Here is a 14,381-nt window from a genome sequence, read left to right as displayed (position 1 = left end):
AAAAGTCCCCCAAAATCTTGTTTTGAATATAGCTTTTGAACGGAACATCCATTTTGATAGTTGAGGTGTCATTCGACAATATTTTAAGTGAAAATACAACTAACACTTAGCGATTGGTTTTTATCCCCACCTGCCCCAACAGTCTTAAATTTCTAAATTTTTGCTTTTACACTGTCACAGCTTTTTCTCCCAAACTCTTTTAATTTTTGCAATACCTTTCGATTGATGTGTCACACGTAACAATCGGAGGATTATATTATATAACTAAGGCCGGCGAAGAGTAATCGCGAGAAAATTCGAGATGTTGAGTCGTGGCTAAAGGTTACAGACTTGGATCTGGCCACGCAGATGACAAAAGCCGTCCTGGACTCATGCAGGAAAAAGCCCTGATCCAGGTTGTCCATCCTATTTCAACCTAATACTAAGATCTCCTTCTGGGAACACCTGGACAAGGCAAGCGAGACCGCCAGAGCCCTGTGAAGGATTTTTCTCAACACCAGAGGATTGAAACAATGGAAAATGAAGCTTCTTGCTAGTATTGTCACGTCCCAGCTGCTATACGCAATAGCGTGGCTGAAGTTGTGACCTCATGACCTAATATTGTAGAACAGTCTCTGACAATTCGCCCTCGGAACGAATACCGAAATCCTAAAAGAAAGAAAAAATCCGAGACGATCTTCCAGGAAATAATAATTTGTATTCTTTAAAGATTTCATTGAATGAAGTATATTATAATGAAAGGTTTCTTCAATAAACACAAAACAAAAAATGTTAATTGGTACATCAATGAATGATTAATGAAGTGTAACGAACTGATTTGTTTTCTTTCTGCTCGCTACGGTATTTGTGTGGCTAGCTCAGTAGATTGTGTGTGTTCGTCCTACCAAATTTATTTAAACGTGATCGCCCAGTAGTTCAGTGAGAAAGCACAGAATGCACGGGTTCATAGTGGGTTTATTGCGGGTATAACTGCAGATGGCTTTATAATTTGCTTGGCTCGCTGTCTCCGACGGTACGGGTTGTCTCGATGTTCGCTCGCCTCGCTGACACGGTTTCCTTTTGTAGCTACCTGAAGATCCTTGTCCGCTGCTTGTTCCTGACGCGTTTGGCTCGGTGACTGCTCGGCCACGATTCAGACTCGCTATGGGGGGAAAGGTCACCGTTCTCAGACTAGGGTGAACAGACTGACGAGTTCTCCAGGATCACTCCTCTCGATACCCGACCGCCTGTCCCTTGCTCTGTCCCGGATGGTCTCACGGGCTTCCGCTTAGATCGTGCGGACAGTCTAGGCGGAACGCCAGGAAGCTGCCTCGCTCTTCACTTCGCTTGTTCGCCTCGTGTAAACGAACGTTCCACCCTAGCCTCACCCTTTCGCGTACTGTCCGTGCCGTTCCTGCGGGCTCGATTCTTCTTGCGCAACTGTTGCGGTGTGGTGTCCTGCTTGCTGGTGGCGGTGTTCTGCGAACTGCTCCTGACAGGATGCCTGTACGTTTTGACTTCTGTGCTGGGTTCGTGGGCGTACGCCGCTCCGGGACTTCTCTCCCTTCTGGCTCGCTACTCTCGGGGTTCTTTCGCGCCGCTCCGGGACTTCTCTCCCTTCTGGCTCGCTACTCTCGGGGTTCTTTCGCGCCGCTCCGGGACTTCTCTCCCTTCTGGCTCGCTACTCTCGGGGTTCTGTGTCGCCGCTCCGGGACTTCTCTCCCTTCTGGCTTGTTACTCTCAGGGCTCTATCGCACCTCCCCGGGACTTCTTGCCCTTCTCTCTGATCGCGCCAGGACCTGCTCAACTCCACTTGGCGCACTGGGCTCACGCTGGGACACGCCAAAGTAGTGCTTGGGCGAGTACTGGGCTCGACAGGCTTACCCCCGAGTTCACGATTTCAAGTCGCCGGCTTTCTCTACTTTAAATCTGGTAGACCCTCCAGGCGTAACGCCGGGACTTCGTTGGTAGGAATAAACAGACCGCCTTGACTTAGCCGAGTGGTGCCTCCTTAGACCTCAGCCATTTGTGTCTCAGTTCGGAGATTCCTTGTAATCCCAATCCCGAACGTCTTGACGTGACAATCTTGCTCCTTGTAGGCTCCCATGGCGCTACTTCCGACGACTCGCCTTGTTGTGGCTCCCTCGTAGTTTGCTGGGTTGGTATTCGTTCAGATGCTTATCTTGACTGACCGTAATCGACTGGTTGATCTCGACTGATTGCTCGACTGATTGTAATCCACTGATCGTGCTCGACTGACCGTAATCCACTGAGTGATATCGCTGCCAGCGCCCTGCAGGTTTATATAGGGCCTCCGGGAACCGTTATTCCCCTTTTGCGCACGGCCAGCCGAAACTCTCCACACTGGGTCTAAAGACCATGGCTCCTGTTTGACTCTTGGTCTCCAAGCCCTCACGTTCTCCAACATCTCTTGCTCTCCAAACTCCCTTGTCTCCAAACTCTCTTGTCTCCAAACTCTCTTGCTCTCCAAACTCCCACGTTCTCCAAACTCTCACTTTCTCCAAACTCTCACGTTCTCCAACTCTCACGTTCTCCGTCCTTGATCTCCAAACTCAAAAGTGGAAAGTAACTCACAGAAGTAAGAGAGACACATCTACCACCTCGACGTAGTGATCTATTTATATGAGGCCTTCGAATGAATGAGAAGTAATATGCTAAGCGTAATCGACAGTCCCTACGACTAAAAGATTATATCAACCAAATAAAATTACTTCGTTTACTGAAATTTATTAAACCGATCAAGGGACTGGGATTGCACACATTCTTCCATAATGAACTTCAGTGACCGTAACATAAATTTTATTATGATATTTGTTAAAATAGTCCTGAAAAGGACTTGGGCCGAGGGAGAGGCGTCCGATGTTCAGGCACTATTTTTGCAGGTTCGTGGGATCTTGGTTAGCCTCTCTTCTCTCCAACATCACAAGAATAAATATTTAAAGTACCCGGAAAGTAATATTAATGCTGAAACTTCGTCAGTCGTCAGTCCACACTGCCCCACAAGCTTAGCTGTCGCTTGATCGCAGTACGATCGTGTGCCAATGGATCGTCGCGGGCCACGCAATACTATCCCCTATTGTCAGTGTTGTCCCTCGAAAGTTATGTCATTGTTCTTGACCTACTCCACTCTTTGCATCAGTACACCCCCTTGTTAAAAATCTAGCACACCATGGTTTCGAGTTCTCTATCATAGTATAAATTTATTGAGTAATAAGTATGACGGCATAAGTATTACATCTACTTGAAAATTATTTTATTAACGAATTTACCACCGGTAAGCTGCACACATCAGCAAAATCACTGACTATTCACGATTGCAAAGGGACAAGTTGCAAGCTGTAGGGGAGAAACACTCGGCGATCGCAAGAGGTAAGAAGAAAACAAAAACACTTGGAACACTTTAAAAAAGGTGCGGACCGGCCGGGCGATGCTTTTTCGTGGTAGATTACAATGAGTACTGCCTTAAACCTATTTGAGCGTTGCGCTTAAGAGCGCAGTGGTGACCAATTCCCAAAGCGGGAGAGCCTGGAAGCGCAAGCATGCACTGCGGGAGAGCGGACCATACCGGGTGCTTCGCGGCCTGAACTTTCCACTGACGTTGGAACCTGGATGCAGGCCCCGCAGACGATCCAGCCACGTCGACCAGATGGAACCCTGGCTGGATGACCTGGAAATACACATCCGCACCCAGGATTAGGGAAATCGTCGCCGGTAAGTAGAAACGCTTGTCGGCCAACGGGAGATCCTTAAACTTCTCAACGACCGACTTAGGGATCGCTCGGATTGGGGTGCGGATGCGGAAGTTCGGCTCTACCTTACCTCCTTTCTTTCGACCGAACCATCGCCGTGCAAACCTTCTTGCGCCTGGTTGTCGGCAACCGAAAATCGGACGCTAGGGACGCGTTAATGCAGCTCGTCGGGGTGTACGGGTCGATGAAAGCGGCCGTGTCGAAGGTTTTCAGCTCGGTCTCCAGAATAACCACCGATCATCGTTTTGACAATTCCCTTGCGAATGCTCATGGGCTAGGCAATTTGCGCAGTACTCATTTATTAGCACCGCTCGGAGCGGCTTCTCCGCGTTCAGCTTCTGGACCCTCTGACACTTTTTCAGAGGGTGAATTCATCGGCAGACTGGGCATCGGTAGGACCGTGTACCTCGAGTACGTCAGCCCTCCAATGCTTGGACGGTGCGTTGACGTGGAGCCATTCTTACTGAATATGACGGTAAACCATGGAAAAACGAAAAAAAAACAAATGGAAATGTTTTATGCTGTAATGGCCCGTGCTTATGGACTATGGATGAGAGAAAGAAGAATACTAGGTAGAAGATGTGGAAGGCGCCCCCACTAAAAGAACAATCTTGGTCACTGGGCGCTGGACAACGCTGCGTACCGTACGGCTCCTGGAAAGGCGGAATCGATTCTACGTAGTCGCAACTCATTCGAGGGCGAATTGTCTTCCTTGATGACGACCATGTCATCAACGCGAATATTTTCCGTGGGAAATTGCCACTTGTTAAAGACTTTAAGTGCCGCCACCGGTTCACTATGCAATTGGATTCTCCCATTCTGGAATTCAGACAAGATTTCGATTTCGATTTTCGCTCTGGAGGGTGGAAAGCTCTTTAAACGTATACTTTCGCGTAGCGATGGACTTATAAAACAAGGTCTTGAAGCTCTTGTCACCAGCTTCCCAGAGGCATCCCATATGGGGTGCCCCAGGAGAAATGAACTGCCAGCTTTTCTCACTGACGGACTGAACTTGACGATTACATAGTCCATCCCTGTGTACGTAAATGGCCGTGAAAAAGAAACTTGCTCTTTCGGAAAATTTTCTATCATCAGGACTTGTAATCTCTTCTTGTAGATAAAGCAGACCTTGCAGGAGTTAATAATTGCCTTCACCAAGATCATACTTATCTTCGAAACCCAGTTTGTTGACCGGGTGAGACGTACCACTAACTGGTTAACTCCGTGTAACGTTATCAGAAGCGTAAAGCTCACCAGTAGGCACGAGAATGCACATTCGTACGGGAGGATAATAGGATTGCGCTCATCATTTCGCAAATCTTTATAAGCAGTAATGCGGCCACACGCCCTTATAAGCCCTTTCAGGTCTAGAAAGGGGTTCAAGGAGAGCATTGAACCTGACGCAAACAGCGACGACAAGTTCTTGGGCCTCAAAACGGACTTCGAGAATCGGCAAGCGTTTCCTACATCGCTGGACAAAATAGTGGACATACGCAAGGACCCGCAAACCTCTATCTAACTTGGAAAAGCGATCTAGGATGTCTTCTGCCGGAATGGACGCCAGATGGGCCTTGACAGGAAGCTTTTATATCTTGGTCCCCCGTAAGTCGGTGCTTTGGCTAGGCTACTGATCTCGTGGCTGTTGCAACCAAGTTGGGCCATGCTACCAAAGAGGCTTATCTACCAGTTCTTGAAGGGGCACTCTCCGACTAGCCAAGTCAGCTGTATTATGTTCGGATTGAACATGCGACTAATTGGCTGCCTCTGTAGACCGGGTAATCTATGTTTCCCTATTGGGCTGCTGGCTTGGCTAAACTTGCAAGCACAATCGTGGAATCAGTCCAACAATGGAGTTTCGAGGACAGCATCGGCATATTGGTTTGAATGGATTCGGAAATCTCGGATAGCAAAAGAGCTCCAGACAGTTCTAGCCTGGGAAGCGACACAGTTTTGACTGGTGCCACGCGCATCTTGGCCGTGAGAATGTGCACTAGATGTAAATTCAGTGTCGATCTCGAGGAAATCTGTGTTTAGAAGATGCTCGCTCTGGATATGAGTCAAGATATTCTTGTGGTTGGAGGTCCATTTTCTTGATGGAAACCCCGCGGAATCTAGGGCACTTTGTAGCTCCCGAAAAATGAGCTGAGCGTCCTCTGCGGAGTCAGCTCCCGCCAGGACATCATCGACATACATGTAATTGCGAATAACAATGCTCGCTCTTGAATGGCTCAGCTGCACGTGTGTCGCCATCTTTTGCAGAACTCTAATCGCCATGAAGGGCGCACAGTTGATTCCAAACGTTACCGTCTTGAGCTCGAAATCTCGAAATCTCCCCCGCTGTTGCGGAATGAAATGCGTTCGAACGGGGTGTTTTTTGAGTCGACAGATTTGTCGATACATCTTCTCGATATCGGCACTGTAGACGTATAGGAAACAGCGCTATTTTAGAGTTTGGATGGTTAAGTCGGACTTTAAGTCTGGGCCAGCATGAAGGGTGTCATTTAGCCTGGCCCCATTTTCTGAAGGGCTGGATGCATTACATACCACCTTCAGCTTGGTGGCTGTACTTTCCGGCTTGAGCACGGCATGATGCGAAAGGTAATAGCTGGCAGCATCGTGGGTCGGATGTACCTCTCTCATGTGGTTGAGATCGAGATATTCTTGTATCACGGAGTCATACTTACATTTCTGTTGACTATCGCTTTTTAGACCTTGCTCATTTCTTGAAAATTAAGCTAACACGAAGGATCTGGAATATCCAAGGGCGGACTTGATGTTTTTGGAATCACGGAACGGAAGGCTTACGACATACCTGCCGCTATTGTTTTTCGTAGTCGTTCGAAGGAAATTCTCTTCACAGGTCACATACGATGCTATTGCCACTTTTACTGGCAGGTGTCAGCTCCGTGAAATATTCGCGTGGAAAAGGTGGAAATCGTATTTTGCCTTGGCGTAGGCACTGGTCCTGTTAGGACCCAGCCGAAAACTGTCTCTTGACCTAGAAGAGAGCCACAGATGTTTGGTCGGTTACTGCTAAAAAGAATGGATGGGAGTATATCGGCCCCGATAAGAAGATCTATTTGCGCGCTTTTGTAAAACTTTGGATCCGCTAGTGGAAGTTCGGGAAGCTCCCGGAGAAAATGATGAGGAATCGGACAGGATGGAAGATTTCCCTCTAGTGGCGGAAGAACGTTGGCACTCGAACTTAACTGCAAGCTAGGCCGATACTGTCTGTTTTAAGCCTGATACCTGAGCTTAGATAACTTGATGAGTGATAAAGACGCTTATTTAGGAACCCATTAAATTCTTGTAGGAATATTGGCCTTGTCGTATAGCGACTCCTCCCATAAGAAAAGCGTGAGCCTCGGGAGATTAGCGGCGCACATGTAAACCAGAGTAAAATCCCAATTATTGATATTGATTCCGCATATTTCTAGTGGTGCTTTGCAATTCTCTTAAAGCTGTCCCAGGTTCCTGAGGGACTGACTGCACATTAAACAACATTTTTAGCTGGTTAGTCCAAGCGGAGCAAAAACCATCGTTAGTAAGAAGCGCCTTGGAAACTATGGTGTGTGCGTCCCCGCTTAGGACAGCTCCGGTTGCTACAATGCATGCGGTACTCTTTTTTGATACGCACCCATACCTCTCGAATTTTGTCTAGGCGAATATTGAGGACCGATGCCGAGGGAATATTCATTTACGATTCCACTTCGGACAGTCGATCAGAGACTTAAAAAAAATGGTTTAGGGCGAGTTCGGCAGCCGTGGCAGTCATTGTTGTGCTATTGTTTCGATGGGAGAAGGAGCCTTTTTGGAAGGTGGCGACTTTTTGGATGTGACGACTTTTTGGAGGTGGCGACCCTACCTATTTGGGTGTGGGCGACCTTATCGTAATCTTTGGTATTTTTTGTGATGGAAGAGGGAATAGTTTGTTAGAACTTTCCCTGGACATACCAACGTGGATTTATTACAGTTGAGAAAGCGCTTTGTTTTGCCAAAAAAAAAAAAAAAAACAAGAGAACAGGCACAATCCCAGCCTTGAACCTAACTGTGCAGAATATTTGGATGCGTGGATATTATTTGCTTTGGTTCAAATTCTTTAGTATGAAAAAACAAACCCCCAGGAAGGAATTACCCAAGTGTTGAAAGAACTGGGTAGTTTTTAGATTATTTATATATTTATACCCTTGCAGAGGATATAATGATTTCAGTCAGATGTTTGCAACGCTGTGAGAGAGACGTTTTCGATCAGCGTCACAAGGCGAGTAAATCTAGCCATGTCCGTCTGTCCGTCCGCTTCTACGCAAACTAGACTCTCAGTTTTAAAGCTATCGGCCTGAAACTTTCCCAAAAGTCTTCTTTCTATTGCAGGTAGTATATAAGTCGGAACCAGCCGGGTTGGACAACTATAACAATATAAAAATTAAAAAAAAATCATATCTTTCGTGTTTTTTAACATATACCTTTCTAAGCTTGAATACTCGTATAACATTTTTAAATTAGTTCTGAATTTCGAATTAAATTTTATCAAAATCGGACGGCTATATCATATAGCTCCCATAGAAACAATCGCAAATGTAGTTTTAAATAATAAATTAAAATTTAAAATAATATTAAAAAATTATATCTTCGGTTTTTTTAACCTCCTACGCTTGGAAATAACATTTTTTATTTGGTTTTGAATTTCGAATTAAATTATATCAAAATCATATAGCTGCCATAGGAACGATCGGAAAATAAGTCGGAAAACATGAAATAAAAATTATATCTTAATTGTTTTTTAACATATAACCTTACTTTTTAATTAGTTCTGAATTACAAATTAAATTTTATTAAGATCGGACGACTATATCATATAACTGTCATAGAAACGATCGGATAATTGGTGGAAAATAATGTGAAACAAATTATAGCTTTGGGGCTTTTTGAAATATTACCTTATAATATTTCAATATATATTTTTATATTTTTAAAAATCTCGAATTCAATTTAATAAAATTATTGATTATTTTTTATAACTACAGGGGTATACATACTTCGGCTTGCCGAAGCTTACTTCCTTTCTTGTTTTTTCTTCGTTTTTAAAATAAATTTCAGAAAAATACTGAAAAATACCGAAGAGATACCGAATCAGTTTCCTGGAGTTAGAAAGTTTTTTTCTCGTTGTGTTTAGGAAAAAAAATATCACATTATTTAATGTTCGGCCAAATAGCAGTTGAACAAACAAGGAATATGGAAATGCCAGTTAAAATTGGGTTTGTGTTTGCGGAATTATGGTTGGTACTTAATTTTTCGGTCGGAATTTAAAGGAATTTAATCGGAATCGTGGAAATGCGAAATCTTTTCGGTGTATGTATGCTGGAATATATATAATATAATAATAATATTATATCAAGGTAGCCTGTAATGCATCTATGCAGAGGAAGGGGAAAAACCCCATCAAGGAGACGACTTGCATACTGGTGGAACCAATCCATTGCGGAAGCCAGGAAAGAATGCCATAGAGCAAAACTCGCATACGCTCAAGAGGAAGACTCAAATTCAGGGCACTCCAGATATACTACACGGAAAAAAGACGAGCCCTGGAATAATCCATAAAAGAAAGCAAACGCATGTGCTTTAATATTATATGCGAAGAAATAGACTCAAACCCTTGGGGCTTTGCATATAACTCATCACAAAACGGCTTCGGGCATTTAGTAGACCATCGCCGATATGCCTAGTCATCCTAAAGAGGATAGTTGAAACACTATGAGACTATGGCGCGTATGAGACTATGGCGCGTATAGCACAGATCGTGGAAACGAGGAGCATAAAGCTCACAAGTCCTGAAGAAGTCCTTGAGGTTCAGAAGACAATAAAGGACGACAAGGCACCGGGACCTGATGGAATTCCAAAAAAAAAAAACATAAAAGCAAACAAAAAAGAGTATGTTGACATGTATAACGCATGCCTAACAGAAGGTGTGTTCCCTAGTCGCTGGAAAACTCAGTGGTTGGTACTCATACCAAAGGGGGACAAGCCAGCGGAGGAGCCTTCTTCGTTTAGACCACTCTGCATGCTGGATACGGTGGGTGAAATTCTTGAAAGAATAATCCACTCCCGGCTAGAAGAATAAATGCATTACGCAAATTAAATGTCCCAGTGTACATACAGCGAGTAATAGCTACTTCGAAGGCCGCCTGCTCCTGTACGAAACTGAATCCGGGCAATCGACTCACAGGGTCACTGGGGGAGTCCCCCAAGGATCAGTCTTAGGCCCTTTGTTGTGGAATGCCATGTACGACGAGATCCTTAGCATCACGATGCCCGAAGGGGCACGACTCATTGGTTTCGCGGATGACGTAGCCATAGTAGTTACGGCCAAGAAACTCCCAGACGCGGAAAGAATCTGCAATGAAGCGGGTATACGCGCAGGCAGCACAGGGGTCGAATCCCTACGGAAAAGGTGTAGACAACTCACCATTGCAAAGTGGCAGGAGAGTTGGGCAAATAGCAGCAAAGGACGATGGATGTACAAGTTTATCCCAGAACTGCAGAGATGGCTGGGAAGGAAGCATGGACATGTGGACTTTTACTTAACACAACTGATGACAGGACATGGGTGCCTTAAATACTATCTGAATAGGTTTAAGCACGAACGTTATCCGCACTGCCCACTGTGCGAGTCGGATAATGAAGACGCAGAGCACGTACGTGTTCCGAGATTTGAAAATAAACGTCGAGATCTGAGCATAAGGGTTGGGAGGATGCCAGCCGTTTGTAACCTGGTGGAAATTATGCTTGAATCAGAAGTAAATTGGTCCGCTGTATGTAACATGCGAAATTCCAATAGGATAGAATCCTAGAGAGCCCTAAGGGCCCTAAGAAAAACACTGGACATAAAAAGTTTTCGCCGTCGATATGGGAATCTTATTTATTTTATATTTTCGCTGTTAGATTTAGAAAATATATGTAGGCAATATATGTCTACGATATTGTATGTAGGAGAAATATGTATGTTATATAAATGATATATAGTAGGCAATATATGTAGGTAATATATTATTTGTAAGTGGCGGAAAATTGTTAAGGGGCCAATTTGGCGGGTCACTTGAAACTTGAAATATGTCCACTGCGCGCTTAGAACATTTTGTACCCTTTAAACTTTTCACGAAATTTTGAGTTTTACTTATGAATGTTCATTTTCGTAGATTAGCTTTGATGTACGGCTAATGTACTTATGTACTTCAAATGTACTTTATTTGCACAAAAGAAAATGGGTTTAAAATGGCCGCACGATCAAAGAAAGAAGAAGGAAAGTGCGAAATTGTGTTTTAATTCCCGTTGTCGGATTAATTGTGGTTTGATTTCAGATAAATCAAACAGAAAGTCCAACGAAACGGATTTTCGATGGCTGACTGTTGATCGGCAATTCAAATTAATTGTTTAACAACTACGCCGGGTGAAAGCGGGGTTTGTGGTGGTGCTGAAAGTGATGGCGTCTGGAGGCGGCGGCTAGTCGGCTGCTGCTATTTTTCGATATTTATCTCTTCCCAATCTTGGTTGGTTCTCTTTCCTTGTTAGCTCGAGAGGAGGATATTCTATTGTTAAGTTCTGCAAATGTATTTCCGATTTTCAAAATTGAATTTATGATGTTTATATTAAGTTTCGAACTTAGTTCCGAATCGTTAGAGAAAATGTAGTCTGTGATCCTTTTTATTTTTAAATTGGGATATGTAATCTAACATTTTATGTTTTTCATGAATGTATTTTACGTTATTTATGATGATGCTTTCATTAAAGCTTTCATTAAGATAAAAAATTCGCCATTTAATGTTGTGTCGTTAACAATGTTTCTCCGGTGAGGAATATTTTTTTTTTAAATTGGGTATTTTATAAAATAATCCCTTACCTATAGCTGTCTTATCGTCTATTATAAATTTTTCATTTTATTGGGCAACTGCTCTTGATGTATACAAACTACAAATATTATTTATAGTTGGGTACTTTATATTCATATTTGTTTCTTGACTAAATATCTAGAAAATCATATAGTACAACGGGTTTATTTTCATGTCTAAATATTTCTTTTATGTCTTTTTCATTTAGTTTTTTTGTTTTTAAAAAAAAACTTTAGCTAAAGTGATAGTATCAATTAAATTTTAAATACCAAGTGTATTCAATTTAAGACGATGTTGTCTTACTTTTGTTCATTTTTTAAAAATATTTGAGTCAAGGGTTTTGGTGAGTAGTTGTACTTCTTGAAATATTCAAGACTTTAATTGTTTGTTGTTGTTTTCCGTAAGTTTGTTAATTTTATTTTTAATTCTTATAAAGTCGTCATGGTCAGGTGTTCTCGAGAACATTTCCATGCCTTTTCCAGTTCGTTTATACTCCTTTTCTTTATGGATAGTAATAGTTGGGACATAAGGATTTGTACTATTTTTAAATTTTGTGCAATATCCCATTCTATGTCGGAATTGTCACTGTTATTACTAATATTGATTTTGATTTAAATTATTTATTTGTAAAAACTAAGGTTTGTAATATGGAAAAGGTCCTCAAAGTTGTCGTAAGTCAATAATCTAGGAGGTGGTACTCGTCCTTAATATAACGAGCTATCTCTGTTAAGGTTGAATGGACTCTTTGAACTTGTCCATTATTAATGTATTAATATTCCTGAACTTTGCACTGTAGGCTTGATGACCACTTTTTCTGTCCAGAAACCGATTAAGTGTTTTTAACAGCTGTTGGGTGTATTAATCATTAACAAAAACTAATGTTTAATATTTTACTGGGTTGTAGGTTATTTAAAGTGCACTATTGCGCACATTCTGCGAAATTCACTTTTTAATGTCACAACCTCAGGCTGGCCAATATGGAGCTGTTCGATATTTGGAGATCTGCTGCGACAGTTTGAAGGACGTATTTCACAGATCATTGGATACATTGTAGGGGTGTGAAATTATTAGGAAAAGATTCGTGTATTTTTTTTTAAATATAAAATAGCGCTACTGGTTCCGCAATTTGGTGGCAACCACACATCCTAGAAAATACTAAACGATAATTTCGTATTTTCTAACACTGCTTGTCAGAGGGCTTGCACCCGCCATTTGCGTTTTTTCGTTCTTTTATTTCTGATCTTTCGGCCAAAGCACACGCGTTTTAAATCAAATCGAATTTTGCAAAGAAGTGCTAAGTCCACGTGTGTATATATATATGCACCACCTCGGGCTTAATAACCGCCCAACAAGACAAACACACTAATAAGTGAAGCACCACAAAGCTAATTTCAAACGCCCAAAGTGGCTGGCGTAATTTAGCTGGCACCGATCGCAACATCCAACTTATAGTTGAAAAACTAATTAGGTGAGCATAGGGAATTTAATATTTTTCAATAATTGTGTACTAATGGATAAACGAAAGTAGGAGTGCGCAGCGCTATTTGATCAAATCGCCTGGTGCTCCTTTGGCCCACTCTGGCTGCTAACACGTGGAGCGGGACTACTCGAGCCGAGCCACATACAGTTTACCAGTGCAAATTTAAGTTTCGAGCCAAGCTTCCCAACCGCTGTAAGACGTAAAAAAACCTTTAGGTAAATAAAAGTAAACCCAGCCTTGACCAGTTAGTTATTATGTTTGCAGTTCCTAGATTGATACACGTGTTGTTCGCCATATTCTCCTGACCAGTTGCGAGTAACCTAACCCCGGACTGATGGTTAGCCATCGACACGTCCAACACGAGCGTATAGCGGATAAGCAGACACCCTGGACTCTTGTTCTAGCTGTTGAATCTGCCGCCTCGCCGCTAAGGATTCACCCCCGATCTCGGCAGCCGATCTGACTGTTGTAGTTTTTAGAGTAGATTTAAATTTTATAGAAATTAAGCTTATTACACGAGTACAGTATGTATATTTGGCCTTAGATTGACTGTTAACTAATAATATTTTGTAGTTCACTCAGCATACACACATCTTCGTTTACACACACCGTCCACAGGCCTGTCGACTGCACTGGAAACAGATTTAAAGTATTTATGTTGTAAGTACGACAGAGCCGACCGTTTGTTAGGATCAATCTAAGCCAAGTAATATAACTATAGAATAACTATAGATTCAAGTTTCGACACCCGTGCTATTTTGTTGAAGACTGCCTTTTTTCTTTTTAAAACTTAATTGTTAATGTACATTTTTGAATAAAGAACCTAAATGAAGTCATTTGTACCCATTATATGGTTAATCTGCCATGGGCAAGCTAACGTTAAGCAAATCATAAGCATCTGCCATGGACAAGCTAACGTTAAGCAAATCATAAGCATCTGCCATGGGCAAGCTAACGTTAAGAAAATCAAATCATGCAAGGTTGGGTGGGCTTTGAAGAGGAATTAAATGACATCTGCAATTCCTCACACTTAGTATAAAATTAGTTTCTTTGAGCTTTGGTTTAGTTTGTCAAATAAATCCCTACTCTGTCTACTATTTAAGTTTATGTGACGGCGCGGTTCTCTAGGTAGCAAAACCCCACTCCCATTTTCCCTGAGCACAGCCGACCCTGTAGGCAGAGTACGCTGCCAGATAGCCGCACACATTGTCGTGTTCGTTACATATTCTTTGGCGCCCAACCTGGGGCAATCGGAAATCAGGAAAATAC

The 14,381-nt window shown here is 42.7% G+C and overlaps 1 long non-coding RNA gene and 1 pseudogene across 4 annotated transcripts; one reads left to right on the top strand and one right to left on the bottom strand.

Annotated features, from left to right (window-relative positions):
- Positions 1-4,364: 4,364 nt before the first annotated feature.
- On the bottom strand, positions 4,365-7,446 carry LOC122818528 (uncharacterized; annotated as a pseudogene).
- Positions 7,447-12,861: 5,415 nt separating this feature from the next.
- On the top strand, positions 12,862-13,944 carry LOC127011604 (uncharacterized). Of its 4 annotated transcripts, none has more exons than XR_007764736.1 (3): positions 12,862-13,100; positions 13,161-13,304; positions 13,377-13,944. It is a non-coding gene; the product is annotated as an uncharacterized LOC127011604 (long non-coding RNA). The 4 variants fall into 4 exon arrangements; XR_007764737.1 differs by having other exon boundaries at positions 13,362-13,944; XR_007764735.1 differs by having other exon boundaries at positions 13,161-13,327; positions 13,384-13,944.
- The last annotated feature ends 437 nt before the right edge of the window (positions 13,945-14,381 follow it).

The sequence above is a fragment of the Drosophila biarmipes genome, chromosome 3R (genome assembly GCF_025231255.1).
Source record: "Drosophila biarmipes strain raj3 chromosome 3R, RU_DBia_V1.1, whole genome shotgun sequence".
NCBI lineage: Eukaryota > Metazoa > Arthropoda > Insecta > Diptera > Drosophilidae > Drosophila > Drosophila biarmipes.
The sequence above is the reverse complement of the archived record's forward strand: the minus strand, read 5'-3'. Positions and strand labels throughout refer to the sequence as shown.